This window comes from Anguilla rostrata, chromosome 2 (assembly GCF_018555375.3).
Source record: "Anguilla rostrata isolate EN2019 chromosome 2, ASM1855537v3, whole genome shotgun sequence".
Taxonomy (NCBI): Eukaryota; Metazoa; Chordata; class Actinopteri; order Anguilliformes; family Anguillidae; genus Anguilla; species Anguilla rostrata.
In genome coordinates this window covers 57,537,192-57,549,547 of record NC_057934.1, presented here as the reverse complement: position 1 = coordinate 57,549,547, position 12,356 = coordinate 57,537,192, and the positions used below count along the sequence as shown (strand labels likewise).

Sequence of the window (12,356 nt, the reverse complement as noted above, 5' to 3'; positions counted from 1 at the left end):
CCATGTGAATTAATGACTGAACCAAGAGATCTGGTGTATAAGGAGAACAGCAGAGGACCCAGTACAGAACCCTGCGGCACTCCCGTAACAAGTGGATGAGAAGCAGAGGCAGATCCCTTCCAGGTGACCTGGTAGGTCCTATCTGCAAGATAGGAAGCGAACCAAGACAGGGCAGTCCCGGCAATTCCCATCCCAGCCAAGGTGGAGAGGAGTGTTTTATGTTTGACCGTGTCAAAAGCTGCAGACAGGTCAAGAAGGATCAGGACAGAGGAGAGGCGTGAGGCTCTTGCAGTGGCAAGTGCCTCCGTCACAGCTAGGAGCGCAGTCTCTGTTGAGTGCCCTGATCGGAAGCCAGACTGGTGAGGGTCTAGCAGGTTGTTCTGATGAGGAAAAGAGGTTAGTTGTTTAAGAACTGGTCGTTCAAGGGTTTTGGACAGAAAGGGTAGAAGCGATACGGGTCGATAATTCGTTACATCTGAGGGGTCTGAGGTGGGTTTTTTGAGAAGTGGGGTAACACGAGCCATCTTAAAAACAGAGGGAACATGACCAGAGGAGAGAGAGGAATTAACAATAGAGGACAGATAGGGAAGGAGCTCGCTGGAAATGGATTGGAGAACTTAAGATGGGATGGGGTCAAGTGGACAGGTGGTTGCACGATGAGCGGTGATGAGTTGTAATACATCGGAGTCCTCCAGCATTGCAAAGGAGGTCAGTGTGGCTGCGGGTTTGTCCCGGGGGGTTGGGGGGCTCACTGGATGGGCGAAGGAGTTCCGGATTGTAGCCACCTTTCCTTCAAATGCGGCCAGAAAGTCATCTGCGGAGAGGGAAGAGGGAGGTGGGGGTGGAGGAGGAATGAGGAGGGAAGAGAAGGTGGAGAATAGTTTGAAATGGTGCAGGAAACCAGGTGATGTCATTTTATAGGGGAACACATCTAAAAACAATATGTGTTTCAGATTTCAGGATGCAGAACTGTTAATTCTCACTCACCGTTCTCTCCCTCTGTTGTGTTTATACGTGTTTATTGATGTGCAGGGTCGCCTAATGAAGCAGCTTTCAAATACACTGAAGAGAATGTGGAAGTTGACTTATAAAACCTTCACACAGAAGCTGGATCAGTGTGCTCATGTCAAATGAAGAACATTTGAGAGCTCAGGATTATTTTTCAATGTGATGCTTCTCAGCTTGCAGGAGGGGAAATCCTGATTGGGGGTGCAGTCATGGGGACACTCAGTGAGTTTTGGGAATGAAGCAGTTGTGCCTTTAGGGTGCAGGATCTGTGTAATATATCTGAGGTTCTGATTCACCAGAGCTGCACTTGTGATCTTTGTCTAAGTTAGTCAGCTTTGATTGCTGTGTGTTTGTTTCAGGTCCTACGTTGAACTCTATATATTATGTAGTAAAATTGCCGCAAGCTTACATACAGCCTAAACAGCTGAGACTCTGCAACATGTTCAACATGCATTTTATGTGTCTGCTTTTATTAGTATTACATTAAATGGACTTTAAAGTGTGTTCTTTTTTGTTCCTTCTTTATTTTGTTAACATATGAAATAAATGAAAAAAAATAAACGTATGTGTAATGTAGCATCCCCACAGGTCATTAAAAATATTATTAGTTGCGGTATTTCTGTCCTTGCATGATGAAGTTTTTGATGATAACTAAGAGTAATCACATATGAAAAATAAATAGGCCATCATAAATAAAAAATGAGAATAGCTGAATTTAATTTGATCTTAAATAATTGTTCAGCACCAATTGGCCAGGGCAATGAAGGGATAGGCTGTTGGCTTGGCAAGCATTTTTGAGGAAGTAGACTACAAGTGATATACATTATCGGCATTTAGCAGACACTGTTATCCAGAGCGACTAGCACAACTTTTACTTTGCATCTACATTGAATCCATTTATACAGCTGGACCTATAGTGAAACAATGGAGGCTAGGTACCTTGCTCAAGGGTACAACGGCTGTGTCCTACACGGAAATCAAACCTGTGACCTTTGGGTTACAAGACCAGTTCTACTCACTATACTGTGCTATCGCTCATGCTAACATAATAGCAGTGTCTTTGGAAGTTCATCACATTTGCAGTCCTTTCTGAACCGATGTTGCTTTAAAGCAGTATCCGTTCAAATGCCTACATAAGGATCATATAGTTTTAAAGTGCCCTAAGGTTCTGTTGACGCGTGGTGCTCAATGGACAGCGGTCACTCCTGGTTCAGGGCTGATGTATAATGCTCATGTACAGGAGACCTCTGTATTGAAACAGTGCTGCAGTCGTTAATGCATGTTATGAAACATGTCTAATAGGAATCAAGAAAATGTATACAACACAATAAACGTTGATATAACGCACTTAAATAATAACTTATTGAGATAACCTTTCAATAACCTAAATTCAAACTGTGATCCTTGGGCTCTTCTTTGCCTCCCTCATCATCTTCATCGCTCGGTGGGGGGGGGGGGGGGGGGGGGGGCATATGTATCCCAACTTTGACGCTCCTTTTACAGGAAGGTTGCTGATATTTACAAATCCCTCAAGATGGAGTCTTCAAACACATTAGTCAATCCTCTTCCCAGACAACCCTCCCCCATTCCCAACTCAGTACCCCTCCCCCATCTCTCTTTCTGCTTCATCTCCTCTTCTCTCTCTTTACCAAGTCTCTTGTTTCTGTTATCTCCTCTCATACTCTATTTTCCAGGTCACATCTCCAGTCTGTTCTGACCCCTGGTGGTGGAATGAGCTTCTGACTGCAGTCAGAACAGCAGAAACCCTGCTCATCTTCCCACTGTAGTCAGGACAGCAGAAACCCTGCTCATCTTCCCACTGTAGTCAGGACAGCAGAAACCCTGCTCATCTTCCCACTGTAGTCAGGACAGCAGAAACCCTGCACATCTTCCCACTGCAGTCAGGACAGCAGAAACCCTGCCCATCTTCCCACTGCAGTCAGGACAGCAGAAACCCTGCCCATCTTCCCACTGCAGTCAGGACAGCTGAATCCCTGCCCATCTTCCACTGTATACTGAAGACTCAGCATCACAGATTCCACCATGGCTCCCCTAACCTACTTTTTTTCTTTGGATTTTCTTTAGAATAATGTTGCAGGTTCAGCTGTGAAAAGATAATTTATCTGTCTAATGGTACTTGCATTTATCACAGTATAACAGTTGTTTTGTAGGGTAACATTTCACTTATTAGTTATAAAGTGGCATCTATGCCTTCTTACTGAATTGCCACCTATTCATTTATTTTTTAATTTTTATTTTTTTGTTCATTATGTCCCGAGATTTAGTCCCTGTATTTGTTCCCCCGAACGTTTTATCTTCCTCCTGGGGAGGTTGTGACCTCACTCGCTGGATTCCTAAGGATTCAGACTGGGTCTTATCTCTGTAGTGTGATTTGGAGAGTGGTTTTGTGGTTTTTTATGATTCTGCTTTTTTCCCAGTGCTTCCATTCCCCAGGACAGCCTCATTGCAGTACGGCCAACCAGATGGCCAGTTCCTGATAGACCAGAGCATCTTACAGATAAGTAGTGTAAGCTGCACTACACACCTGTGTCAAGCACATATATGAATATGATTATTCTGTAACATTTGGAAACTCCTGCAGTTCCCTGGGAATGATAAAGAAAATATATGTAAAGTGTAAAGTCAAATTGCAAAGGTTTGCACATCATAACAAATCTGCTGAAAATACATCTTTCGGTCTACTTAAAAATTGAAAGTATTGGAAAATGTTTAATTAAGTTAGCCAGGGATAGTCTTTAGCTCATGAATAGTCAAATCTATTCATGAGCTAAAGCTACAGCTGTTAAGATGGCCATTCTTCAGGGGTGAGGAGAACATCTTGTCATGCGGTTATGTTGAAATCCCTAAAATGACCCTCATATTCTTTGGATTTAGGAGAGGCTTCTTTCAATAAAATAAATGAGATGAAGGACAGTGTCTCCTCACTGAAGTTCATCACCAGCATACTCCTTCAAGCTAAGCTGCACATTCAAGCATATTCAGAAACGGTAACAACTTTACTTTTTACACTGTGCTATTTATTGTTGTGTGTTCAGGAATTCTCGTGTAAGATAGGACTGCATGTGATCAGAAACACCAGCAAATGAACAACTCCAGTGACCTTTGACCTTCAACCCTGATTGTTTCTGTTCTGATCATCAACATCTTGCCACAGAAATGGCAGCCAGGCTCTGTGTTCCATCAGACAGCAAGGATGGTCATGTCCATGACACTGGCTTTGAATGTGCTCATGATTTTGGTCTTCTGATGAATTTTATCCACATGTAAAGTATTTGCATCAGGAGGGCTTGTATTTGTCATAATTTTGTTTGTCCATTTTACATTAGAGACACTAAAGAAAAAATTAGAAGAATCAGAAGAATGCTTTCTTCCTCCCATCGTAATAACTGGAACCTGAAGGTGAGAAACAGAAATTAGTAATTGGCAAAATTAATACTGCTCGATACTATCATATACTGTAGATGAGTCTGATTAATTTCCGTTACTTTCAGAATGTGAAGCTTTAATGGAATCTATGGCTGAAGTATTGCACTGCTGTTTGTGCAACAGCTTATATTAGAAATGTGTATTTACACCATTTGATATTTCATAAAGGCAAGTGTCAGAGAGCTGCAAAAAAGCTGCATGAAAATGTGTGAAGAGAGAGATGCACTTGACTTGATGCTGGAGGAGAGAGAGAACAGAATAAAAAGTGCCGATCTGGAGCAGGAGGAATTTAAGAAGACATTTCAAGAGAAAGCGATGGCTCTACAGCAGTGAGTACAGAGCAAGACTGTTAAGGGAAACCAAATATGACATCTAAATAAGGTAACCATGGCAATGGGAGAGTGAGGCTTCATGAACTCCATTATAGGTGGGACTACCATGTGCTGTTAGTCATTGACATTGATATGAATCAATCTATCAAGTTTGGTCTCCATAGCAGACCACTTTGACTGGATCAATTGTATCAGCTGTTAATAACTCATAATAGCTCCACCCATTTCGGGGCTTGTGTCTTATTCCAAGTAACAGTCATTGGAGAGAAAAGGGAATAATATTGATGCTAATTTTAGAAGTAACTGAATCTGAGTTAACAATGGACGGACACTTAACAGAAAGCTTAAATTGTATTTGAATGATGAAGCTTTTGATTATTTTTTAACGTGCTGGAATCCTGTACAGGCTAGATGAGTGTCACATGGTGCACACCTCCATGTGCTGTGAGCCGGTTTATAAAAAGCACCCAAGTTACTGCTGGCTCCAGCACAGTGTAAGACTGAAGCTGGTGTGCTTCGTGCTGCAGGAAGCTGGGGCAGCTTGAGCAGCACTGGAGAGAAAAGCTGAAAAGAGTGATGGAGGAGAGGAGCAAGCACGAGCAGTGTGTGAAGAAGGAGATCCAGGCTCTGCTCCTTAAGCTGTTCAAGACTGAGCAGCTGCACCAGACCCAGGTGAGCACATCCACCGAGTACCAATGCTCCACTCTACCCTCTCTACAGTCAGGTCTGTCTCCTGTTATAGGATTGCATACATATGTGTGGGTCTTAGGAACACCTTTAATCTCCATGTTCTCCTATTCCATTGCAGATATGTGACTATGAGGTCAAGTACAGGGACTCACTAAAACTGGTGTCTGAGCTGCATTGTCAAATCGAGGAGCGTGAGGTGAGAGGCTGAAATGGAGGTCGGCAGGAAGATCCGCTATTAAAAATAAAATAAATCAAATAATATTACGCTTTTGGAGGTTCATTTTACATGGCACCAAAGCGAGTTAAATTCAGTGTTTATTAAAAGTAAAACAATGGTATGTGAGAACAGTACTGCTCACACATGGACACAGATGGGAAAGGAGATGTTTAGAGACGTTTGTGCAGCCTGGCTGTGAGCTTCAGGTGCTCATTGGTCAGTGTCATGGCGGACATCACATAAGCAATAAGAACAGGGCTGACCACACTCAGATCACACAGCTCCTGCAGAAGACTGACAGCATGGAGGAGGAGAGGAACAGGAGGCTCCAGCAGCATGAGAGAGAGACATCAGAGACGATCCAGAGGGAAGTGGAAGAAGAGAAGAAATAAGAAGAGTAAAAGAACATAATAAAGGAGGGTGGGAAGAGGCAGGAGCCCCAGGGAGTGACACAGATGAGAAAAACAGCAGGAGGATTGGGTTATTTAAGCATAATGTCAGAGGAAAGGGAATATTCACACTGCATTTATCTCCTGAGCTGAACCTCTCCTGGTCAAAATCCCTGTTATGACACTACTTGGGGGCCTGGATGGATGACCTCGATCATCTACACTGCATTTTCTCAGCTAATTTAATACCTCAGGCCATAATCTTTACAAACTCTGTGATTATTTGCTTTAACAGATTCCTATTTAGCCTGTCTTTAAATTTGCTGTTTTGGCTGACCGTGAAACATGGCCTCTGCTGACCTCGCCTGGTCACAGATGAGTACAGCATCAGCATTAAACCCCTGCAGGATATCTCACTCCGGTATAGAGACTTAAACATTAAAACAAAGAGAGGTTGGTATGAAATTAGTGTCTAAGTTAAGTTTATTAATCAGTGTTGTTCATTTGTTTATTTAGTGGCCTCCCCTTGCTCTCATACCTTCTGTTTCTGTCTTGTAGGAGGGTGTAGTTACAAGGCAAAGGCCACACATTTACACAGACAGTGGTGGAATGGTCATTGGTCACAGATGTTCATCTCACCTGCAGGTCGAAGCACCATGATCATCTGACCACCAGCACATCCCCTACATCTGAGAGGTTACAGAACACCTTCACTTCCCCACATATATTAATTCCCCAAGCTGTCACAACAAAAGAGAATTTAGTTCTCACTTGACTGTCTGATGAAATGAAGATTTTTAAATTTTGAAAATGGATTAGGTGAGCACATAGGTAATTGGATATTGGGGAAACAGAGTGTGAAGTGAGATTGGGGTAGTTGGAGCAACATTCATATGCATTATATCTGGCAATGGTAGATGCTGGCAGGTGAGTGTCTGTATTGTGAAATGCTTGCATATTTTCACCACTAGATGTCAGTAAACTCCCACTAAAATCCCATTCGGTGAATGTGGGGAAATGCCAGTCTTTCTCTGTGACATTACCAGACTTCTGTTCACCAGTTCTGCCTTTCAGCAGGTGAACAGAAATGCCACGATATAAATGAGTGTTTGTACGTCAGGAGTAGCACTGTCTCCTAAATTTATTTGGCCGGAACTACGGGAGTAATGGGGGTTGGGCGCACATGTGGGATGCTGATGGCAGAACAGAATCATTTGTAGACTGCCAGAGCGGTGGGAGATCTCTGGTGTTCACTGAGAGAATTAGTTGAGCAGAACGGGTATAAAATGAAAGGGGCATGTAGGATCGGTGAGGATAAAGAGATTCCCCCAGGGGGGTGGGACGGGGTGGAGATTCCATGTGTGCCAGTTAATTTTATTTTGGTTTATTCTTGGTGGCCAGGTCTGTGTTGTGTCTCGAGATACTTTTAACCTTTGGTACAGCACCTTTGTGTGGTGTCCGTGTTGTGATTGGTTGGGCTTGTAACCTGGACGAGGGCCTTATCTGGCAGCAGACGAGGGGAGAAGCCATAGCCTGGAAGCCGGAGCGTACAGCAGCGTTGGCAACACCACGGACCAGGCTGTGGCGCTGTGGGAAGTTGGAACAGGAAGTGCGGCAGTTTCTTGAGAAGTCTTTAGTTTATTCAGAGCTCAGAGTGCAGTAAGTCCGCCCCCTCTATCTATTTGCTCTTCAGTTTCCCACATAGTGGTCCTTAGCTATGACCTAACACAGCTTTTCTGCTGCAGCCAATCAGCTCCCAAGCCTAGAGAAAAAGACAGAACACAAATGATTCTGTGGCCAAGCAGCCATGAAGTCCGCATATGCAAGAAGGGTGGAGCCAGTTAGACTGTCTCTGGGCTGACGGAGCATGGTGGCCAGATGTTGGGCATTATAGTAGAATCTCTACTCTCCATTACCATCAGGGAATCCGTGGTGCCGGATAGTAGAACATTTTGGATAGTAGAGTGTACCCCAAAGATTAGGCAGGGCCAAATTAGTACAGAATTTTTTTTTTTTTAACTCAATGGATTTTTTTATTGCTCAAGGGCCCCACCTGCTGGCCAAATGATTTTACAATAGCTTCTATTTTCAAGTAATTGTCAGATGGACATGCACTGGAACTTTAAAGGACCACAGACAAGCACCCCATCCTGTGTAAGTTTGTAAGCACACACACTAGCACTTCAATCTTGTGCATGTTTTTTAGTGCACAGACAAGCATCCCCATCTTTTCAAATGAATGCAACCAGCCTGCGGCTTGACTATTGAGTCTGACCAATCAGAGGAGCTGCTATATTGTGATGGGACGGTACACCTCACAAACTGGAGCCACCTTTCTGTGGACCACACTACAGCCTCTGGACAGCACAGTAGCCAATCACATACACCCAGGGCTTCACTCTAGCCAATTGTGAGCTGTCCTGCGGGTCCAACATTCACAGTCAGCTCTGGCACAGTCAGGTTTTTTTAGACCATGCAGTGTTTCATTTCACAGAGGACCAGTGCATTTAAGCAAGGTGCTGCCCTAAAGTCTCTCTGATTCCCTGTGATAACGAGTGGAGTTCTGCACTTTTTCTTTGGTTTATAAAAAAGAAGAGAAGAAAACATGAAGCTGGTTTGCTGTGCAGGACCTACTTCCTTATTTTTGCTCTCACAAACAGAGCCCCCCAAAAATGGAGCATCGCGTAATTCTGGCAGGTCACGAGAGTCAAGCGCTCTGGCCGAATCAGCTGATGGCTCAGCTGAGTGATGTTAGCCTATCACAGTACATTCACTAACAGGGCGGTCTACTTAAACAGCCTCCCTCTACTCATTCGGCTGCTCCTCCTGCATGCAAGCGCTCACGTTGCTTCGCAAAATCCCCTCCACCACCCCAGCTCCATCCCCATGCGTCAAGAATTTGCATTCTCCATTCCTATGTGTTAAGAAGTTGTATTGCTCCATCCTTATGTGTTAAGAAATTGCATTTGCTCCATTCATATGTGTTAAAAACTGCTTTGCTGCTGGATCTGTTCTGTGTGTACCCCTCTAGGGGGGGTTTGGCTGCTGGCCTCCCGGCCTTATCCACGCGGGCTGCGTGGTTGGCGGTAGAGCTCCAGAACAGAGCCATACCGCCAAACATATCTGTATTGCCTTTATTGTCAATAAAGTTCTACTTGATTGACAGTGGTCCTGACGGAAGTGTTATAATGGTAGAGCGAAATCGGTTATTTTTGCTCTGTGCTTACGGTATTTGGATATGAATATGAGACAAAAGTACAGTCATATTCTGTACCTTCTGCTAATATTTAATACTATGTTTAATATTATGTATATTTTAGATATTTTTTGATATATTTTAGATATTTTTTGATATTTTTGCTCTTGCTCCTACGTAGTTGCTGCCTGCCATGTCATAAGAATTTCTTTGCTCAGAATGACCTGTGTTATACTGTGCACTTGACAAATAAAAACACTTTGTGTCATGGTCCTGTTTTCCTGTCTGTGTTTCCCTTGTTGGGCCGCCAGATGGCGGCACTTCTGTTTTGTGTCCTGCTCCCCCCCTGTTAATTGTATGATTGTTTCAATTGTCTCGTTATCCCATCATTGTTCCCACCTGTGTCTTGTTATCCCCTCCTTCTGGTTTGATTGTTTTTTGAGTTCACCTGTGTCTTGTTACCCCCCTGTCTATTTAAGTTCTCTGTTCCCTTGACTCGGGTGTTGGTTCCTTGTGTTTGTTCTGACTTATGTTTTGTTTCAGACTGAATATACCTGCCTGTGTTTTGTTTGACCTGTCCTTGTGCTCTGTTTGACCTGCCCTTGTCCTCTACCTGCCTGTGTTCTGCCCTGCCCATGTTTGTGAGTTCCTCTTGTTTTCTGTTTTATTTAGATATTTTTTTGAGTTGGTGTTTTTGCTGTTCGTGTCCTTTTCTGTTCCCTGTTTGTTTGCCCTGTAAGTAAAGTCTTTGTTAATTTTCCCCTTTTTGAGTTTCGTGTTTTTTTCCACTCTGCGCCTGGGTCCCAGCACCCGTACCGTTACACTGACTTTGACAGTCAGCTTTTAATATCATGGTATGTGTTACCATTTCACAGAAACTGCTGTCTTTGTGTTGAGTTCCCCTATTTTCAGCAGTGTAAAAGTAAAAAAAAAAAGAAAAGATTACAATTAAAAAGCAGAAGTTCTTTCCTCCACACTTTCAGCTTTCCATTGCTTTGGTTTTTAATTTTTTCTTTTTTGTCTGATCTGTTCATGAAACTGCTTCTAAACTCTTCAGGCTTGTCTTTGTATTTTTTGGCAAATTCTAATCTGGCCTTTTGATTCTTGATGTTGATGTGAGGTTTTGCATTTTGCTGTTTAGCCTCTATAATTCTGCTCTCAGTCTTCTGCATTTGACGGCTTGCTATATCTTTACCCCTACCCTCTGGAGACCGCTGGTGGCATCACTGACTGTAGTTTTAGGGTTCTCCTTCACAACCCTTCACAGGATTCATCTGTCATCAACTGCAGTACAACTCATACAGGTACTTAGAGTTGTATGTAGCCTACACAACTCACATACAAGTTTGGATAATTTATTCTCTGTTTGGCACTGAGTGCCTGTGGGTTTTCTGGCTTCTGTTGTTGGTGGCTTTTTGTCAGTAGACAGGAAATGTAAGAGTGCCCTTCTGCAGATATATATTTAAATTTAGTTGATTTTAGTTACAGGAAAGCGGAAGGTAAAGCAGTGATGAAGTAGACGGGTGGGAGCTTCTGTGAAAATTTTTTCGCAACTTGCTGTTCACACAAGCAGATAAGAAAAGAATGCATTAGAGGTGCTGTACAGCATGTATAATAGCCCAGGGGTTTTTTTTAGTGCTCTTTTGATCACTGATGTTGAAGCACTAACCTTCCTCTTGAATCATGCAGGCAAACAGAGGGGTCACATTTATCTGTGAGTACTACCAAATCAGTTTTTTAATGTAAAGGTTTTTAACAGACAAGTATGTTTTTGTGGTGAAATTTGCATTTGATTGAAATAAAAAAACACATTTGTTAAATTTGAATAAATAAGTACAATTTGACCTCAGTAATACTAAAATGCTCTACAGCGTTTGGGCTGCATTGGAATGACCTGCGTTATGGGAAAATAAGAAAAGTATGAGTGAAGAAGTATGCTTTTGCTTCAGTAGATAACATACCTTGAATGATCACTAACATTTTTTTGTGAAAGAAGAAATACAATTTTATTTATTTGTTATTTGAAAGAGACATTGGACAGATGGTAACTGCCCCAGAATTAGCTTGATAACTAAATTTCATCAGTAATCCCTTGGCAGGTGGGAAAGTGGGAAAATTTACAAAAAATATGTACAAGCAGCAATTTGCAATTAGAATAAAAAGGTTGGTGTCCATTAATACACTCTAGCAGTAAAATAAAAAATATAAATAATCACAAAAGGTACCAATGTAGAATATTGTGCTACAAATAAAATAATAAAACAAAAAATTACATGATGAAAGGTAAAACGATTGTACTTAATAATATAACAGTGCTGATATGTAACTGGCTTTTTAACCAGAACTTTCAGTGTATTTTTGCACAGAACATGTAAAGGCTTCAAATACGTTCACACAAACAGATATACGCTCGATTAAAACTGATCATTACTGAACTCAAACACTGACTGGTGGACCTGAGTTTACCCAACTTACCCAGTACTGCATGGATGACATCTTGAAATCAAACAGCAACGATGGGGAAGTCTTTAGGCTTTATTTGGAACATATATATGGTTTTGTATTTTTTCTTGCACTTACTGCATTTCTTTGGCCATTTCGATGATGAGGTCATTGATTCCTGTCTTTTTTTTTTTTACAGTGCTGAGTCTAATGACAAGACTGGGTGAGTGTTACTAGATTTTAAAACAAACCCCACCTTCTGTTACCTGATAATCTATCAGAGAAAAACCTTATTCAGACAGTTTAGTGAAACTTATGATTGATAACAGAATGTCATGCTTCACAATAAGACTGTCTCACAGCATTATGATGTGATTAATTTGACTGCATATGTGGACGATGATGTAGAAATATTATTCTGTGAGACTCAAGGCATGTCCTACAGTAGGGGGTGATACAGAGATCACAAACAGAATCAGTTCTTTACTGTTCTAAAATAATAAAGCTGAAGCATTAATCAGGACACTATAAACATGTCATGAGTATTTAAACACATGTACTGACATAGTGCATGCGCTGTTTGTACAGGGAGCCCAAAGGATGTACTGACTCTGCAGCCTAACTGGCCCCTGTTT

At 42.2% G+C, this 12,356-nt stretch overlaps 2 protein-coding genes and 1 long non-coding RNA gene across 11 annotated transcripts in view; all 3 read left to right on the top strand.

The window, feature by feature from the left end:
* Window positions 1–12,356, top strand: part of LOC135248593 (Fc receptor-like protein 5) — a 67,524-nt gene that overhangs the window by 11,146 nt on the left and 44,022 nt on the right. The window lies entirely within an intron of this gene.
* Window positions 13–1,512, top strand: LOC135248598 (uncharacterized). The gene is made up of 2 exons (XR_010328457.1): window positions 13–904; window positions 1,033–1,512. It is a non-coding gene; the product is annotated as an uncharacterized LOC135248598 (long non-coding RNA).
* LOC135248596 (transport and Golgi organization protein 1 homolog) overlaps window positions 2,739–12,356 on the top strand; it is a 33,237-nt gene continuing 23,619 nt past the window's right edge. Inside the window, exon 1 of one of the 3 annotated variants that reach the window (XM_064323415.1) lies at window positions 2,739–3,535. The gene's annotated coding sequence lies outside the window, so the exon portion shown is untranslated. Of the gene's footprint in view, window positions 3,536–3,893; window positions 4,017–12,356 lie in introns of those variants that run through there. The other 2 variants (XM_064323412.1, XM_064323414.1) reach the window with 2 other exon arrangements.